This window comes from Rhinoderma darwinii, chromosome 12, assembly GCF_050947455.1.
Source record: "Rhinoderma darwinii isolate aRhiDar2 chromosome 12, aRhiDar2.hap1, whole genome shotgun sequence".
Lineage (NCBI taxonomy): Eukaryota > Metazoa > Chordata > Amphibia > Anura > Rhinodermatidae > Rhinoderma > Rhinoderma darwinii.
In genome coordinates this window covers 22,203,154-22,220,475 of record NC_134698.1, presented here as the reverse complement: position 1 = coordinate 22,220,475, position 17,322 = coordinate 22,203,154, and positions in this window count along the sequence as shown.

Here is a 17,322-nt window from a genome sequence, read left to right as displayed (position 1 = left end):
CCACCCGTAAGCCATGTATGGAGTCTGGCCATCCCACCCCCTGTAAGGGCATAAAAAAAGACTTAGTCCAGTTGATATGGAGTCCAGCGAACCTCCCAAATATCTCCAGAGTAGTAATCGCCTGGGGTAATGTCACAATTGGCTGGGACGTAAAAAGAACCATGTCGTCTGCAAATAAGCCAATTCTATCCTCCCTGCCCCCCAAACAAATCTCTTTGTACGCAGGGTGTTGTCGTATACGTATAGCTAATGGTTCAATAGCAAGAGCGAAAAGCAATGGGGAGAGCACGGACATCCCTGCCTAGTACCTCTCTGTAAACTGAAATATGGGGATAGTTCACCATTCACCAGAATTTGTGCCCTCGGCACCTTGTATAGGAGCGAAATCCATCAAAGGAACTGTGGACCAAACCCAAACCTCTCCAAAGTCTACAGCAGGTATACCCATTCAATGGAATCAAAGGCTTTCGCAGCGTCCAGAGACGCCATTGCCCAATCAGCCTTTATAGCACCCCCTATCTGAGCAAGAATCTGCACCCTCCGGATGTTATCGGAGGTAGACTTCCCTGGCATAAAGCCGGACTGGTCATCATGAATAACTTGGGAAATGACTTTATTAAGTCTGTTTGCCAGAATTTTAGTAAGTAGTTTGTAGTCATTTTTTAATAACGATATCGGACGATAGGAGCCACATTCCATAGGGTCTTTATCGGGTTTTAACAGGACAATAATAGTGGCATCATGCATGCTATCTGGTAATTGCCCCACACCAAGGGCATAAGAAAACATAGCGCATAGTGAGGGAATGAGATGGTCTGAGTATTTGTGGTATACCTCTATAGGGTTCCCATCAGGACCCGATGCTTTCCCCTTTGACATACCTTTGGATGCTGCCGCAGTGCCCTCTGTGGATGCTGCCGCAGTGCCCTCTGTGGATGCTGCCGCAGTGCCCTCTGTGGATAATGCCACAGTGCCCTCTGTAGATAAGGCCACAGTGCCCTCTGTAGATAAGGCCACAGTGCCCTCTGTAGATAAGGCCACAGTGCCCTCTGTAGATAAGGCCACAGTGCCCTCTGTAGATAAGGCCACAGTGCCCTCTGTAGATAAGGCCACAGTGCCCTCTGTAGATAAGGCCACAGTGCCCTCTGTAGATAATGCAACACACCCCTAGATAATGCCAGTGTCCTCTTCAGATACTGCCACACACCCACTTGTAGATAATGCCACAGTGCCCTCTGTAGAGGCTGCCACAGTGCCCTCGGTAGAGGCTGCCCCAGTGCCCTCTGTAGAGGCTGCCCCAGTGCCCTCTGTAGAGGCTGCCCCAGTGCCCTCTGTAGAGGCTGTCCCAGTGCCCTCTGTAGAGGCTGCCCCAGTGCCCTCTGTAGAGGCTGCCCCAGTGCCCTCTGTAGAGGCTGCCCCAGTGCCCTCTGTAGAGGCTGACCCAGTGCCCTCTGTAGAGGCTGACCCAGTGCCCTCTGTAGAGGCTGCCCCAGTGCCCTCTGTAGAGGCTGCCCCAGTGCCTTCTGTAGAGGCTGCCCCAGTGATGTCAGGGGCTTGCCCAGAGCTGGAGTCCCGGAGCAGAGCCGCTTCTGGCACTCTGCCTGGGATTCCAGCTCTGCTCCTGACATCACTGTCCATATATGGACAGAGATGTCAGGGGCAACCCCAGACCTGGAGTCCCAGGCAGAGCGCTTGTAGGCTCTTCCTGGGACTCCAGCTGTGCTCCTGACATCACTGGGACTTCTGCTCTGGGGAAGCCCCTGACATCATTGTCGATGTATGGACAGCGATGTCAGAGGCTCCCCCAGAGTCCCGGAGCAGAGCCGATAATAGCGCTCTGCCCGGGACTCCGCTCTGGGGAAGACCCTGACACACTGTCCATATATGGGCAGCGACGTCAGGGAATTCCACAGAGTCCCGGAGCAGAGCCTGTACTAGCGCTCTGCCCGGGACTCCGGCTCTGGGGAAGCCCCAGACATCGCTGTTCATATGTGGACAGCGATGTCAGGGAATTCCATAGAGTCCCGGAGCAGAGCCGACACCAGCGCTCTGCTCGGGACTCCGGCTCTGGGGAAGCCCCAGACATAGCTGTTCATATGTGGACAGCGATGTCAGGGAATTCCACAGAGTCCAGGAACAGAGCCGACACCAGTGCTCTGCTCCGCTCTTGGCAAGACCCTGACACACTGTCCATATATGGGCAGCGATGTCAGGGAATTCCACAGAGTCCCGGAGCAGAGCCTGTACTAGCGCTCTGCCGGGGACTCCGGCTCTGGGGAAGCCCCAGACATCGCTGTTCATATGTGGACAGCGAAGTCAGGGAATTCCAGAGTCTCGGAGCAGAGCCGATACTAGCGGCTCTGTGTCCCGCGGGCCGCAGATGACAGCCCCAGGGGCCGCGGGCCGCGTGCTTGAGACCCCTGCTCTATACCCGATGCTTTCCATTTTGACATACCTTTCAAGGATTCCCGTATCTTCTCCTCAGTCACATCAGCTTCCAGGGCTGCTCTACCTTCTACACTCAGTGTTGGGAACGAAATACCATCCATATAGTACTGAAACTCAGACATATCATAACTGGATTGAAAGGTATATAGCTCCCTGTAAAACTGCACAAATGCCTCGGCTATTCCTTGGGAGTCCATCAAACAATCCCCAGAGCTACTGTGAATTTTGAGAATAGCCGGGCTTTTAGAGTTTTGATGGATTAAGTGGGCCAAGAGTTTGCTGGACTGGTTACCCAACTCAAAATACGATTGCTTCGCAAAAATATCTTCCTATTTGCCTTTTCCTGTAGCAGTAATAGGTATTTCCGCCCCATTTTCAGCCATAAATCTTTATTTATGTCAGTGGGATCAGCAGTGTATTTACCCTCTAGAGCTGCGCATTGCTTCTCCAACTCTGACTCAATTCTGGAAGAGTCCTTTTTTAAATAGGAAATAGTGGACCGGAGACACCCTCTAAGATAGGCCTTCAGAGTATCCCATGCAATGCTGGAATTTTCAAATGTGCTATTTTCTATATTAAATACCTCCAGGAGCGGCCGCACTGCCGACTGCAGGGAATAAGGGGAGGCCGCCATGACAGGATAGGAGGGAACAGGTGAGGAAGAGGTTAAGGTTGAGTAGCAGGGAGTGAAGGGGAGTGGTTTGGAAGGGAGGAGGGAGGGGGTGGGAGTCTCAGGGGTGGGAGACAGCGGGAGGTAACACAGCAACAGGAGGAGCAGCAGCAGCGTTGTAGTGTTATATTTACTTACCTGCTCGTTGGAGATGGCATCTTTCAGTGAGCTTGTGGAGCGGCTCCGGGCGGCAGCTGATCAGCAGGATGTCGGATGGTTCGAGGAGCAGGTGACGAGACTTGTGGGGCTGACTGTGCCCCAGGCAGCTGGGCCCCGGCGCTCTCATCGCGCGGTGTCCAGGGAGGGGGGTGTGGCGGCTTCTTCCCTGTCGTCCCCTGTAGTGCTGGACTTAAATTTAGGCAGCCCTCTGCTGCTCAGCCCTCTGGCTAGTGGAGGGATCATGCCCGATGTCTGTTCACCTGAGGTCGTGCCTGCTCGCAGGTCACGGCATGCCAGACCCCCAGGGAGACTTAGCCCTGACAAAATCCCGTGGGTACGGCGCCGCAGGGGAAGCCCCTTCAGGGTCGCTGCAGGCCGGTCTCCAGGGAGAGCTGCATCCCCTCGGTGGTCCCGGCCTCGCAGAAATCCCCAGCCGCGGGGGTGCTTGGCGGCTAGGGGGGGGGTTGGCTCCTGGCTTCCCAAATACCCTCCCTCCATCTGGTGTGGTGCAAGATGCGGGGATGTCGGCAGCCCCGCCTGGTGAGGTGCCAATCAGGGGGCTGGCTGCTTCGAGGTCTGAGTCCGGAAGAATGGAGAGTCCGGTGGGCCGTGGAGTGCGGTCTGAGCTCTGGATACCGCATAACGGGCAGCAGGCGGCTGGCCCTATCAGCATCAGGGCTAGTATGGAGGCCGGCCCTTCGGGACAGTCTGGTCAGGGATCTCCGTGCTTGCATTGTGGGTGCGGGCAGCGCTCGCAGACGGCGGGTGACTTAGAAGAAGGAGACGATGTTGAGCATCGGCGTGTTCAAGTTCGTCCGGCTGGCGGGATCACAGCGCCTGAGCAGCCAGGTGGGTGTTTTTCTTCTTTCTCTTCTCCTAATACGCGCATGTTGGGGGGTGCGGGGGATGCGGCGGGTTCTACGGCTGTTGACGGGTCTTCCGGAGGAGGTGGTAGCGGTCTTGATGACTTAGTGGGATGATTGCGCGAGCTGGTCAACAGATTAGATAGCTCGCAGGCCCCGGTATCGGCGGGGGTGTCCCCGGTTGCGGTTTGGACGGCGCCGCCGTTGGTAGGGCAGCCTCAATATAGGGTGCAAGTGCGGGGGCGGTGGCTGTGTCGGTGCAGACAGATGGGGCTCAAGAGGGTGACAGGGTGATGATAGAGCAAGAGGTGAGGTTTATGTCTGTTTTGAGGGCCCGTTGAGGGCGCATTTGAAACAGGAAGTTCAGGAGCGCATTTGGAAGGACGAGTATGTGGAGATATTTTCTCTCCTTCCATTGGCAAAATTTAATTTGGATAAAGGGAAGAGGGATGAGAGTAGGAAGGAAGAGGAGGAACGTCTGCGTTATCGGCTCATTCCGCAAACATTTGTGAATTGGCTGCAGGCCTTCGCGATCTTGGCTAGTGTTGGGGAAAAGGCGCCGGAAAATTGTTCCGCGATTTTTTGTTATATGGATGCTATCGGTGAGGCGCATCGTGCGTATGGCGGTATGGCTTGGCTGCGTTATGATGAGCAATTTCGGCAGCGGAAGGCGGTGCGGCCCAGCATTAGATGGGATCAGAAAAATATTGCATTGTGGTTGAGAGTGACTGCTCCGGTTAAGCCGGGACAGTCCTTTCCAGGGAGCGGAGGGTCTGTAGGGCAGGTCGGTTAGTCCGGTCAAGGTTCCGGTTCAAAACTCGGTTTCTGCTGGCAGTTTAACGACGGCCAGTGTAAATTTGGGGCAGCGTGCAAGTTCAAGCACGTGTGTTCCCATTGCAGCGGGTCATCTCATGGCGCGTCGAAGTGTTTGCGAAAAGGCAAGAAGGGAGGTGGACCAGGGGGTTCAGCTGGTCAGGGGGTGACGCCGGTGAAGCTGGAAAGGATGGCCCCCTTTCTAAGTAGATATCCGGATAGGGCTGGGGCGCAATTGATTGCGGATGGGTTTTTCATGGGCTTTGTAATTCCTTCTCCTCCTTATGACATTCCAGTGACTCGTCGGAATCTCCGGTCCACTTATCAGCACGCCGGGGTGGTGACTGAAAAACTTCGTAAAGATGTGGTTTTGGGTCGCATGGCAGGGCCTTTTGTGGAACCACCTGTGTCGGATCTTGTTGTTTCCCCGTTGGGTGTGGTGCCTAAGCGTGAGCCGAACAAGTTTCGGTTGATACATCATCTTTCTTTTCCCCGGGGTGCATCGGTTAATGATGGTATTGATCCGGTGTTGTGTTCGGTGGTGTACGCGTCGTTTGATATGGCAGTGGCGTTGGTTCGCGAAGCGGGTGCAGGTGCCTTGTTGTCAAAAACTGATATTGAGGCGGCTTTTCGGTTACTGCCGGTTCATCCCAAGAGTCAACGGTTGTTGGGTTGTTTTTGGGAGGGGAATTTTTTGTGGATCATTGTTTGCCGATGGGTTGTTCCATGTCTTGCGCCTATTTTAAGGCATTTAGTTCATTTTTGGAATGAGCAACTCGGGACGTCGCAGGTGTGAATTCAGTTATTCGCTACCTTGATGATTTTTTTGTGTGTTGGCCTGGGCAGATCGGCGGTGTGCGCCAATATTTTGTTTGCGTTGCAGGGAGTCATGAGGGATTTTGGAGTCCCGCTGGCTCCTGACAAAACAGAGGGGCATGTTACGGTTATTCGTTTTTTAGGCATTGAAATCGACTCGGTTTTAATGGAATGCAGGCTTCCGGAGGATAAGTTGGTGGCCCTTCGTTTGGAGGTTCAGGCGTTGTCTCGGCTTAAAAAGGTCACATTACGCAGTCTGCAGTCATTGTTAGGGAAGTTAAACTTTGAGTGTCAGATCATGCCTATGGGCAGAGTGTTTAGTAGGCGTTTGGCGGCGGCGACTGCTGGTGTGGTGGCACCGCATCACTTTGTAAGATTGAGAGGGGAGCAGCGGGCCGACTTGGAAGTGTGACATCGGTTTTTGGGACAGTACAACGGGCGGTCCCTGTGGATGGCTGGAGCTTTCGATTCCGTGGATCTGGACTTGTTTACAGATGCGGCTGGAGGGGGCGGTTTTCACTGCGATAATCTGGGGGTGGTGTTGGCTATCAATAACATCTCGGCGTCGTCTCCTCCGGTGGTTCAACTGTTGCGGCATTTGGTGCTGGTTTGTTTGTCGTTAAATGCTTGGGTGGTGGCGGTGCATGTGCCGGGGGTTGACAATTGTGTTGCTGATGCGCTTTCTCGCTCACAGTGGGATCGTTTTCGTCAGCTGGCGCCGGGAGCGGAGCAGATTGGCATGCTGTGCCCGGATCATCTTTGGGAGTTGGTTTCTCTGCGGCAGGGGCATTGATTGAGCGATCATTGGCAAGTTCTACGTGGGCAGCATATAGGGCTGGCTGGGCTCAATGGGAGCTTTGGTTGAGAGGTTTGGGCGACGTCCGGTCAGACCGGGACAGGCTGGTGGCCTTTTTGTATTGGTTGGGGGATGTGTATGAGTCAGGTGTGTCTGTAGCAAAAGTGAATAAGTTTGTGTCCGCTGTGGCGTTTCGTTTGAAATTGCATGGCGAAATAGACGTGACCAAGGAATTTTTGGCGATTCAAGAATTAAAAGGTATTCGCAGGGGGAGAGGGTCGGTAGATCGGCGGCGGCCAGTTTCTTACCGGATTCTTTGCTTGTTGTGTACGGCGGTGGAGGTGGTTTGTAGTTCGGCCTTTGAAGTCCGATTGTTTCGCTTGTTTTTTTCGTTAGCCTTTTTTTGGGCTTTTAGAGTGGGTGAATTGGTGTCGCAGAGTGGGTTGCGTGCGGGGGAATAAGTCCAGAGGATGTGGAGTTGTTTGCTGATGCGCAGGTCAAAAACTGACACGGTGGGTAAGGGGACGCGGATTGTGTTGTTTGCTATCGGGCGTTCGGCGGTGTGTCCGGTACAGTGTATGTCTGCTTTTGGGGTACAGGTGGGGGCAACGGGGGTTCCGTTATTGCGGCATGAAGACAGGTCCTTTTTATCCAGGTTCCAATTTGGGGCAGTGTTTAAGCGCTGTTTGCTGGCAATTGGGTTGAAGTCAGCTGAGTATTCTTCCCATTCGTTTAGAATTGGTGCAGCAACTGAAGCGGTGCGATGGGGTTTGGATGAGTCAGGGGTTAGGCGTATTGGGAGATGGGAGTCTAACCGTTTCCGCACTTATGTTCGGCCTCATTTGCTGTCAGACTGTTAAAAGGTTGCTAGGGGGTATGTTGTGCCTGTGGAAGATAGAGTGCGAATGGGATTTGTAAGATGTGTGTGTTTTCTTTCTTTCGCAGGTTCGCGTCCTTTGCTGGTTTGGATCTTGGGGCACTCCTTTGTGTATTGGGGCGCACTAAGGGCGGAAGTTCGCCCGGATGGTCGACAACTGAGAATTCCGCGGGAGGATGCTCTCCTGCATTGGCTTGGTTTCCGGGGAATGGTTTGGTCCAGGGTGTTACCAGAGTTTCAGGTGTATACGCAGCTAGACCGGGATCCCGAGATTTTAGTTTTACATGTTGGGGGGAATGACTTGAGTGTGCGCCCTTTTCGTGATTTGGTGAGGGATATTAAGCACGATTTGTTGTGTTTATGGGCGTTACACCCGGGCCTGATTATAGTCTGGTCAGATATTGTGCCCAGAAAGACATGGCGCTTTGCCCGATCCATGGAGAGGCTCAATCAGGCCAGAATAAAAGTGAATAGGGCGGTGTCGGCATTTGTGGCAAAAAATCGAGGTGTGGTGGTCAGGCACAGGGACCTGGAAGCGGGTGTAGGTTGTTATTGGAGACAGGATGGGGTGCATTTGAATGAGGTGGGGATGGATTTGTGGAGTTTGGCCCTAGCAGACGGGATTGAAAGAGGGGTGTTGGTGTGGAGGAGCTCATGGGCTTGAGGTGGTCAAGGTCCATGTCGCAGTGGCGGTGGGAGTCCTTGAGGTTGGTCAGTAAAACTGGTGGGGGGGTCGCATCAGGGGTATGCGTCCCCCAAAATATGAAGGCTTCTTAGGGTGTTACCCCTTTGAAGTGCTTTATGGGCAAAGCCATCTGCAAGAAGTGAGCGGTGCCTTCGAGCCGGGTTACGGCTGGAGGTAAAAACAAGTGGTGGTGGCAGATGGCTATCTTTTCTAAGTTGTGGTAACCTCAAGGGCTTCCCCTGGTCATGTTATGGGTGTTATTTATATTGACCCTGTTAACCCCTTCCCTCTTTGGCCACTTTTGACCTTCCTGACAGAGCCTCATTTTTCAAATCTGACATGTTTCACTTTATGTGGTAATAACTCCGGAATGCTTTTACCTATCCAAGCGATTCTGAGATTGTTTTCTCGTGACACATTGGACTTTATGTTACTGGCAAAATTTGCCCGATACATTCAGTATTTAATTGTGAAAAACACCAAAATGTAGCGAAAAATTGCAAAAATTAGCATTTTTCTCAATTTAAATGTATCTGCTTGTAAGACAGGCAGTTATACCACACAAAAATGTTGCTAACTAACATCCCCCATATGTCTACTTTAGATTGGCATCATATTTTGATCATCATTTTATTTTTCTAGGACGTTACAAGGCTTAGAACTTTAGCAGCAATTTCTCACATTTTCAAGAAAATTTCAAAATGCTATTTTTACAGGGGCCAGTTTAGTTGTGAAGTGGCTTTAAGGTCCTTAGATATTAGAAACCCCCAATAAGTCACCCCATTTTAAAATCTGCACCCATCAAAGTATTCAAAACAGCATTTAGAAAGTTTCTTAACCCTTTAGACGTTGCGCAGGAATTAAGGCAAAGTAGAGGTGAAATTTACAAAGTTCATTATTTTTTTCCAGAAATTCATTTTGAATCCATTTTTTTTGTACCACGGAATGTTTTACCCAAGAAATGCAACTCAATATTTATTGCCCAGGTTCTGCAGTTTTAGGAAATATCCCACATATGGCCCTAGGGCGCTAATGGACTGAAGCACCGGCCTCCGAAGCAAAGGAACACCTAGTGGATTTTGGGCCTCCTTTTTATTAGAATATATTTTAGGCACCATATCCGCTTTGAACAGGTCTAGTGGAACTAAAACAGTGGAAACCCCCCAAAAGTGACTCCATTTTGGAAACTACACCCCTCGAGGAATTTATCTAGGGGTGTAGCAAGCATTTTGACCGGCCAGTTTTTTTGCAAAAATTTTTGGAACTAGGCCATGAAAATGAAAATCTACATTTTTTCAAATAAAATGTAGGTTTAGCTAATTTTTTTTCATTTCCAAAAGAACTAAAGTAGAAAAAGCACCACAACATTTGTAGAGCAATTTCTCCCGAGTAAAACAATACCCCACATGTGGTAATAAACGATTGTTTGGACACATTTCAGGGCTTAGAATGGAAAGTGCGCCATTTGGCTCTTGGAGCTCAAATTTAGCAGGAATGGTTTGCGGAGGCCATGTCACATTTACAAAGCCCCTGAGGGGACAAAACAGTGGAAACCCCCAACAAGTGACCCCATTTTGGAAACTATACCCCTTGAGGAAATTATCTAGGGGTGTAGCAAGCATTTTGACCAGCCAGTTTTTTTACAGAACTTATTGTAAGTAGGCCGTAAAAATGAAAATCTACATTTTTTCAAAGAAAATGTAGGTTTAGGTATTTTTTTTTCATTTCCACAAGGACTGAAGGAGAAAAAGCACTGCAACATTTGTAAAGCAACTTCTCCCGAGTAAAACAATACCCCACATGTGGTCACAAACATCTGTTTGGACACACGGTAGGGCTCAGAATTGAAGGAGCACCATTTGGATTTTGGAATGGTTTCTGGGTGTCATGTCATATTTGCTGAGCCCCTGTAGTACTAGTACAGTGGAAACACCCCAAAAGTGACTCAATTTGGGAAACTGCACCCCCTGAGGAATCATCTAGGGGTATAGTGAAAATTTTGATCCCAAAGGTTTTTTGCTGAATTAATTAGAATTAAGCCATGGAAATGAAAAAAAAAAATTTTTCCAACAAGATGTCGTTTTAGATACACATTTTTCATTTTTGCAAGGAATAGAGAAGAAAAAGCACCCCAACATTTGTAAAGAAATTTCTCCCGAGTACAGTAACGCCCCATATGTGGTTATAATCGGCTGTTTACGTATATGGGAGCATTCAGAAGAAAAGGAGCGGTATTTATCTTTTGGAGCGTAGATTTTGCTGGAATGGTTTGCGGACGCCATGTTGCATTTGCAAAACCACTGATGTACCAAACAAAAGTGACCCCGTTTTAGAAACTACACCCCTAAAGGCATTTATGAAGGGGTGTAGTGAGAATTTAGACTCCACAGGTGTTTTTCAGAAATGAATACGCAGTGGATTGTGCAAAGTGAAAATTGCAATTTCTCCACTGATCTGCCCATTCACCGCACAAGATGTTGTGTCCCTAGAGAATCTTACCCCATAAATTGTTAAGCAGGTTCTCCCGGGTATGGTAATGCCTTACTTGTGGCCATAAATTGCTGTTTGGGCACGCTGTAGGGCTAAGAAGGGAAAGACCGCCATTTTGAGCATGGATTTTGCTTGGTAATAGTTCTGTTTGGGGTTTTGCTGGTATTTCCGTTTATAATGTGGTGGCATATGTAATCTGTGCGGAGTACATCAGGGTATATGTAATCTGTGCGGAGTACATCAGGGTATATGTAATCTGTGCGGAGTACATCAGGGTACATGTTATCTGTGCGGAGTACATCAGGGTATATGTAATCTGTGCGGGGTACATCAGGGTATATGTAATCTGTGCGGAGTACATCAGGGTACATGTTATCTGTGCGGAGTACATCAGGGTATATGTAATCTGTGCGGGGTACATCAGGGTATATGTAATCTGTGCGGAGTACATCAGGGTACATGTTATCTGTGCGGAGTACATCAGGGTATATGTAATCTGTGCGGAGTACATCAGGGTATATGTAATCTGTGCGGAGTACATCAGGGTATATGTAATCTGTGCGGAGTACATCAGGGTATATGTAATCTGTGCGGAGTACATCAGGGTATATGTAATCTGTGCGGAGTACATCAGGGTATATGTAATCTGTGCGGAGTACATCAGGGTATATGTAATCTGTGCGGAGTACATCAGGGTATATGTAATCTGTGCGGAGTTCATCAGGGTATATGTAATCTGTGCGGAGTATATCAGGGTATATGTAATCTGTGCGGAGAACATCAGGGTATATAATAAGAGGGTATAATAATGGGGTAAATAATACAATTATCCATAGATGTGTGTTACGCTGTGAAGCGATCCGTTATGCACAGGCCGGTGTCACACTGATAAACGGTTTTCTTTCTTATCCCCCTTTTGTAACACTCTTTACACTGCACCTTTTGGGGACTTTTTCTCCTTCGTAGTTTGGGAAATATTACTGGGAAAGTTTTGCGCTGGTATAATACGGGCGCCCTCGCGTCCAGCGGATGTGCTATGTCCCTTCCCTTTCCTAGTTCCTAAATCCTGGGGCCCTGAAACTGCAGGAATGTTCCCCTCCGGCCTGGGCATTGAGATGTTATTTCATCACCGCATTACTAGTGCCGTAACTTTTTTATTTTTCAGTTGATTGAGTGGTGTGCGGGCTTGTTTTTTTGCGAGACGGGCTGTAGATTTTATTGGTATCATTTTAGAACACATACGACTTTTTGATCACTTTTTATTTCATTTTTTGGTAAAGGAAATTACCAAAAACAAGCAATTCTGGAATAGTTTTTTATTGTTTTTTTTATCGGCATCCACAGTGTGCCCTAAATTACATGTTAGCTTTATTCTGCGGGTCGATACGATTACGGCGATACCAAATTTATATAGTTTTTTTTATGTATTGCGGCTTTTGCACAATAAAATCACTTTTTTTATAAAATCATTTGTTTTCTGTGTCGACATTCTAAGACCCATAACTTTATTATTTTTGCGTGCACAAAGCGGTGTCAGGGATTATTTTTTGCGGGACGGATTGCCGTTTTTATTAGTACTATTTTGGAGTAAATGTTGTTTTTCATGGTTTTTTTTTACGGCGTTCACCGTGCGGGATAAATTACATAATAGTTTTGTAGTTTGGGTCGTTACGGACGCGGCGATACCAATTATGTATAGTTTTTTACATTTTTACTGTTTTTCCCATAATAAAAGACTTACTATGGGAAAAAAGTCTGTTTAGCTTTATTTTTATTTGAAATGTGTGTGTTTTTATTGTTTTACCACATTTTTATTAACTTTTTTTTACTTTTTTTACTTGTCCCACTAGGGGACATGAGGGCCTGATGCCCCGATCGCTACTCTAATACACTTCACTACATACGTAGTGCAGTGTATTAGCGCTGTCAGTTATTCACTGACAGCAAGCCTATGAGGACACGCCGCAGGCGGGTCCTCATCGGCTCCCGTACAAGGCAGACTCGGACGCCATTTTCTGGCGTCCGATTGCCACAGCAACCCAGCGATTGCATCACTGGGTTGCCGATCGGGTGAAGCGCAGCATCTGAGGGGTTAATCTGCCGGATCGGAGAATAGCTCCGGTCCTGGCAGTTACAGGAGGGTGCCAGCTGTATAATACAGCTGTCACCCCGCGGTGATGGTGCCGGCTCTGCTCCTGAGCCCGCACCATCACTGCGCCGTATATATACGGCGCTTTGCGGGAAGCACCTCCCGACAGCGCCGTATATATACGGCGGATGTCGGGAAGGGGTTAAGGGTTTGGTATGTTTATTCTGGAAGAATTCCAATGTTGGGGAATTCTAGGTTATTTAAGGTTTGGTTATAAAATTTCTAATTTTATAAAATTTATAATAAACGGCTGCTGTGGCCATTAAAATCCAACCTTGGTGTCATGTGTTATTATTCTTAAGGGGGTAAGGAATAATTACTGATCACTCGACTCTACATATCCAAGTCAAGTTAATCAGGGATCCTATCCTGAGGGCCTGTCAGGGTCAACCAAAAGGGGTGTATTTTCCAGCTCCTAGGTAAGGAGGGGCCAGGGAGACTAAAGCTGGTCACCATAGGAGAATGATCAGACGCCGCTCTAGATATATAAGTGACAGATTCAACCAAAGGTACAATGAGAGAATTTCCAAACATATAGTCTATGCAGGATAGGGAGTTTCTGCCTAGGGAGGAATACACTTTAGTTGTTGGGTGTTTATATCGGTAAAGTTCTGTCCATCCCATCTCAGCAAACAGTAAAACCCAGTACAGATATGGCGGGGGTACTCGGTCCTGCCCAGAAGAAGCACTAAACCTATCCAGACTGCAGTTCACAACCATGTTAAAATCTCCCATGCCCAACACTTTAGCGGTCGGATATGTTGCAGCAAAGGTAGCCGCCATTTGCAAAATCTGTAAAGATGCTGGTGGAGGAATGTACATGCCCAATAAAACATAAGGAACATTTTCTATGAGAGCATACACAAATACATATCTGCCCTCACTATCGGTTTTAGTATGGATAGCTTCCCATCTCACAGATTTGTGTACCAAAATGAACACGTCCCTCGAGTATAATGTGTGATATGAGTGGCTAGACCACTGGACCCAGGGCCTAAGAACAGTTTTCATTTTAGCAGGTGTTAAATGCGTCTCCTGGAGGCACAATATATGAGGGTTAACTTTGCGAATATAACCATACAATATTACTCTCTTCTGCGGGCTGCCCATACCCCTCACATTTCACGACATTACAGTTAAAGAAGACATTCATAAAATATACTTCTCACATGTAGGAGAGATCCACAATGCCTGATATACATCAACAATCCCGCCTTTCTCAGAAGCAGCTGATAATTATTCGGTGCATCCCTTATGCGTTTACATTTGTACATGAGTAGTATCATAACTGCCCGCACCCAAGGCACATTCCAACCTAGAACCCAAAAGAACAGATTGTAAATAGTAGAACAATACCGACAATGCATGTAGATGCATGTTACATTGCCGGAGCGTGCCCAAAAACGTGGCATTTAAGTATACGGGGGTAATACCCGCGCCAAACAGCAACTTAGTTAAGCTTCCGCCATTAAGGGGACGTGCGGCAGCCTCCTCAGGTATGGCGCCCCACAAATCCAAGGACACAAAAAGTCGCACTGGCCAGGCAGTAGGTCTAACCGATCTCTGTCAGACCCAGTCCAGATCACCATCAGAATGGAATGTTCCCGAAATCCTACGATTAGTCATGGAAGTCCGGTGATTCAGAATAGCACAACATCATCAGTCATCCTTACACGAAACTCCATCTGTGTTATCAGGCAGAATTAGTTCCGTCGAGGTGGGCGCTTGTTTCTCACCCATTCATCAGCATCCTGCGGGGAGTTGAAAAAAACCGGATCTTTCTCCATCCACAATTCGCAACCTAGCTGGATATGACATGGAGTATGGAATACCCAGATCTCTCAGGCGCCTCTTAACAGCAAGAAATGTCGCACGTCTCTTTTGCAAGTCAGCCGAGGTCAGGGAATATAGAGACTTTTGCCCCATTATAAGTAATTTCCGGTAGCCTGCGTGTCAGGCGTAAAATCGTGTCCCGGTCATTGCAATTTAGAATGCTTCTCCTCCTTTAGAACGCTGAGGCTGAGGAGGGCGGCCGCCATCTTGCCCCTCACCCCGTGCAAAGCCTTGCAGCTTCTCCGCGGCCGACTGACCTCTGGTGGGGCTCATACTGGCTCCAGTAGTCACCCTCGACCGTCTAGATCGTTTGGACGGTATTTTTAAAGCCTTAGGAAGCCTCAGGATGTCTGCAGGATAACATTGGCGCGGGTTCACTGCGGAGCTCCTAGAACATGCGACCGCTCTCGCTGCGCGCTAAGCCACGAACCAGCAATTTGCTTTTTACATTTTATATATATATATATATATTTATTTTTTTTACAGCTTTCACCAAGCGAGTTAAATAACGCTATATTATGATAGTTCAGACTTTTATGGACGCGGCGACACTAGTTATGTTAACGTTAATTTTTTTTTTAACATTGCTTTATGGAAAAAATGGGAAAAAGGGGTGTTTGAACTTTAAACATTTTTTTTTTTGGAACATTAAGAAAAACTTTAACTGTTTTTTTTTCTTATTAGTCCCCCTAGAGGACTTGAACCAGCGATCATTGGATCGCTTACATGATATACTGCAATACTAATGTATTGCAGTATATTGCTATACTGACAGTCTCCTTTAAAGCCCTGCAAGAGGCAGGGATTCAAAGGAGTACAAAGATGGCTGACCAGGGGGCCTTTATTAGGGGGCCTTTAATAATATATATAATACATAGATGTGTGGCAAGTTATGATGCAATTCTGTGTGAACAAGCCAGGTATTATGGGGCAGGTGTTTCACTGATAGATGGTGTCCTTTCTTATCCCTCTTTTCTGACACGCTCTGCTTCTTTTTAGATCCTTTCCTTCTTTACAGTTTAGAAAACGTTGCTGGGAAAGTATTGTCCTAGTATAAACCGGGCGCCCTCGCTTCGGGCAGATGTGGTCGGGCCCTCCCCTACCTGGTTCCAAAATATTAGGGCCTTCATAATGACCTCATGAAACTAATGTAATGTTCCCCTCTGGCCTGCCAGGGGTGAGCTGGGCTGGGCGGGTCCACCAGTAGATTTTTAGGACCCCATCATTCCCATGACCACCCCCATGGCTGCGCTACACCTGTGACGTCTGTTAGAACACTTTTCTACTGGGCTGGTGTTAGGAGGGGGTCAAACTGGGCAAATGCCCAGGGCCACCATCCCCACAGGGTCTCCTGTCAGAGGATAAAAATATCAGCCCACTGTTATCGGGGGGTCCCTTTCCCATCTGGGTCTGGTAGCAACCACTACAATCACAACTGGGCCTGGAGGAGAAGGGGGCCTGTTAATGGCAGCATTACTGTATGGGGGGCATAAAGGAGGCACGTTTACTATATGATTGCACAAAGGGGCACTATTATTGTGTGGGGCACAAAGTGGGTATCATTATTACTATCTGGGGCACTGTGGGTGACGAGTTTGTTTAGAGGATGGGGCATAGGTGGGATGAATGCTAGAAAAGCAGGAAACCAACTTGTCTGTATTTTAAATTCTGCAGAGGCGATCGTGGCTAGAAGAAGTCGTCATAGCGCTCTAGGAAGGATGGAGAAGAAAAGGGAAAATGAACAAATCTAATCTGAGGAGACGTCACCTCTGAGTCACTGGATGTCACTGTGCTGTATATGGTCTACAGACCTCATGTGTAGGACCAGTATTTACCACTATATGGTCACTGGATGTCACTGTACTTTAATCACTTATATGGTCTGTAGAGCCCCTGTGTAGAACCGGTATCTACCACTATATGGTCATTGTACTTTAATCACTTATATGGTCTGTAGGGCTCCTGTATAGGACTGGTATCTACCCCTATATCGTCACTGGATGTCACTGTGCTGTAATTACTTATACCGGTCCTACACAGAGCCCATGTGTAGGACCGGCATCTATGACTATATTCAGTGGCGTAACTACCGCCGTAGCGGCCGTAGCGGCTGCTACGGGGCCCGCAGCATGAGGGGGCCCGTGTCGCACGCCGGTACGGGGCTCCACCATGGCCGGAGGCTCTGCTAGCTGCCGCTATGGCTACTACAGCGCAACGCCACTAAACACTATGGCAGAGCAGGGAGGTATCTCCCCGTTCTGCCATTAAAGGGGTTGTTCCTACAAAAGACATGTATCCCCTATCCACAGGATAGGGGATACATGTGTGAACGCTTGCAGCCATAGGGAGAACGGGGGACCGAAAGTCCCCTGAAGTTCTCCATCACAAACCTCGGACTTCCGGGGTCTGTGTCGGCAGCTCCGTAGAAATGAATGGAGCGCCGGTCGCGCTTGTGCGCATGCGTGACCAGCGCTCCTTTAATTTCTATTCAGCTGCGTAGACTCCTGAAGTCTGAGGTTAGTCACGGAGAACTTGGGGGACTTTTGGTCCCCCGTTCTCCCTATCGCTGCCAGCGATAACACATGCATCCCCTATCCTGTGGATAGGGGATACATGTCTTTTGTAGGACACACTATAGGTCAGATAGTTTTGGGGGGTTAGGGCTGTATGGCGTTATTTACAGGGGGGCTGTATGGTGTTACCTACAGGGGGGGGCTGTATGG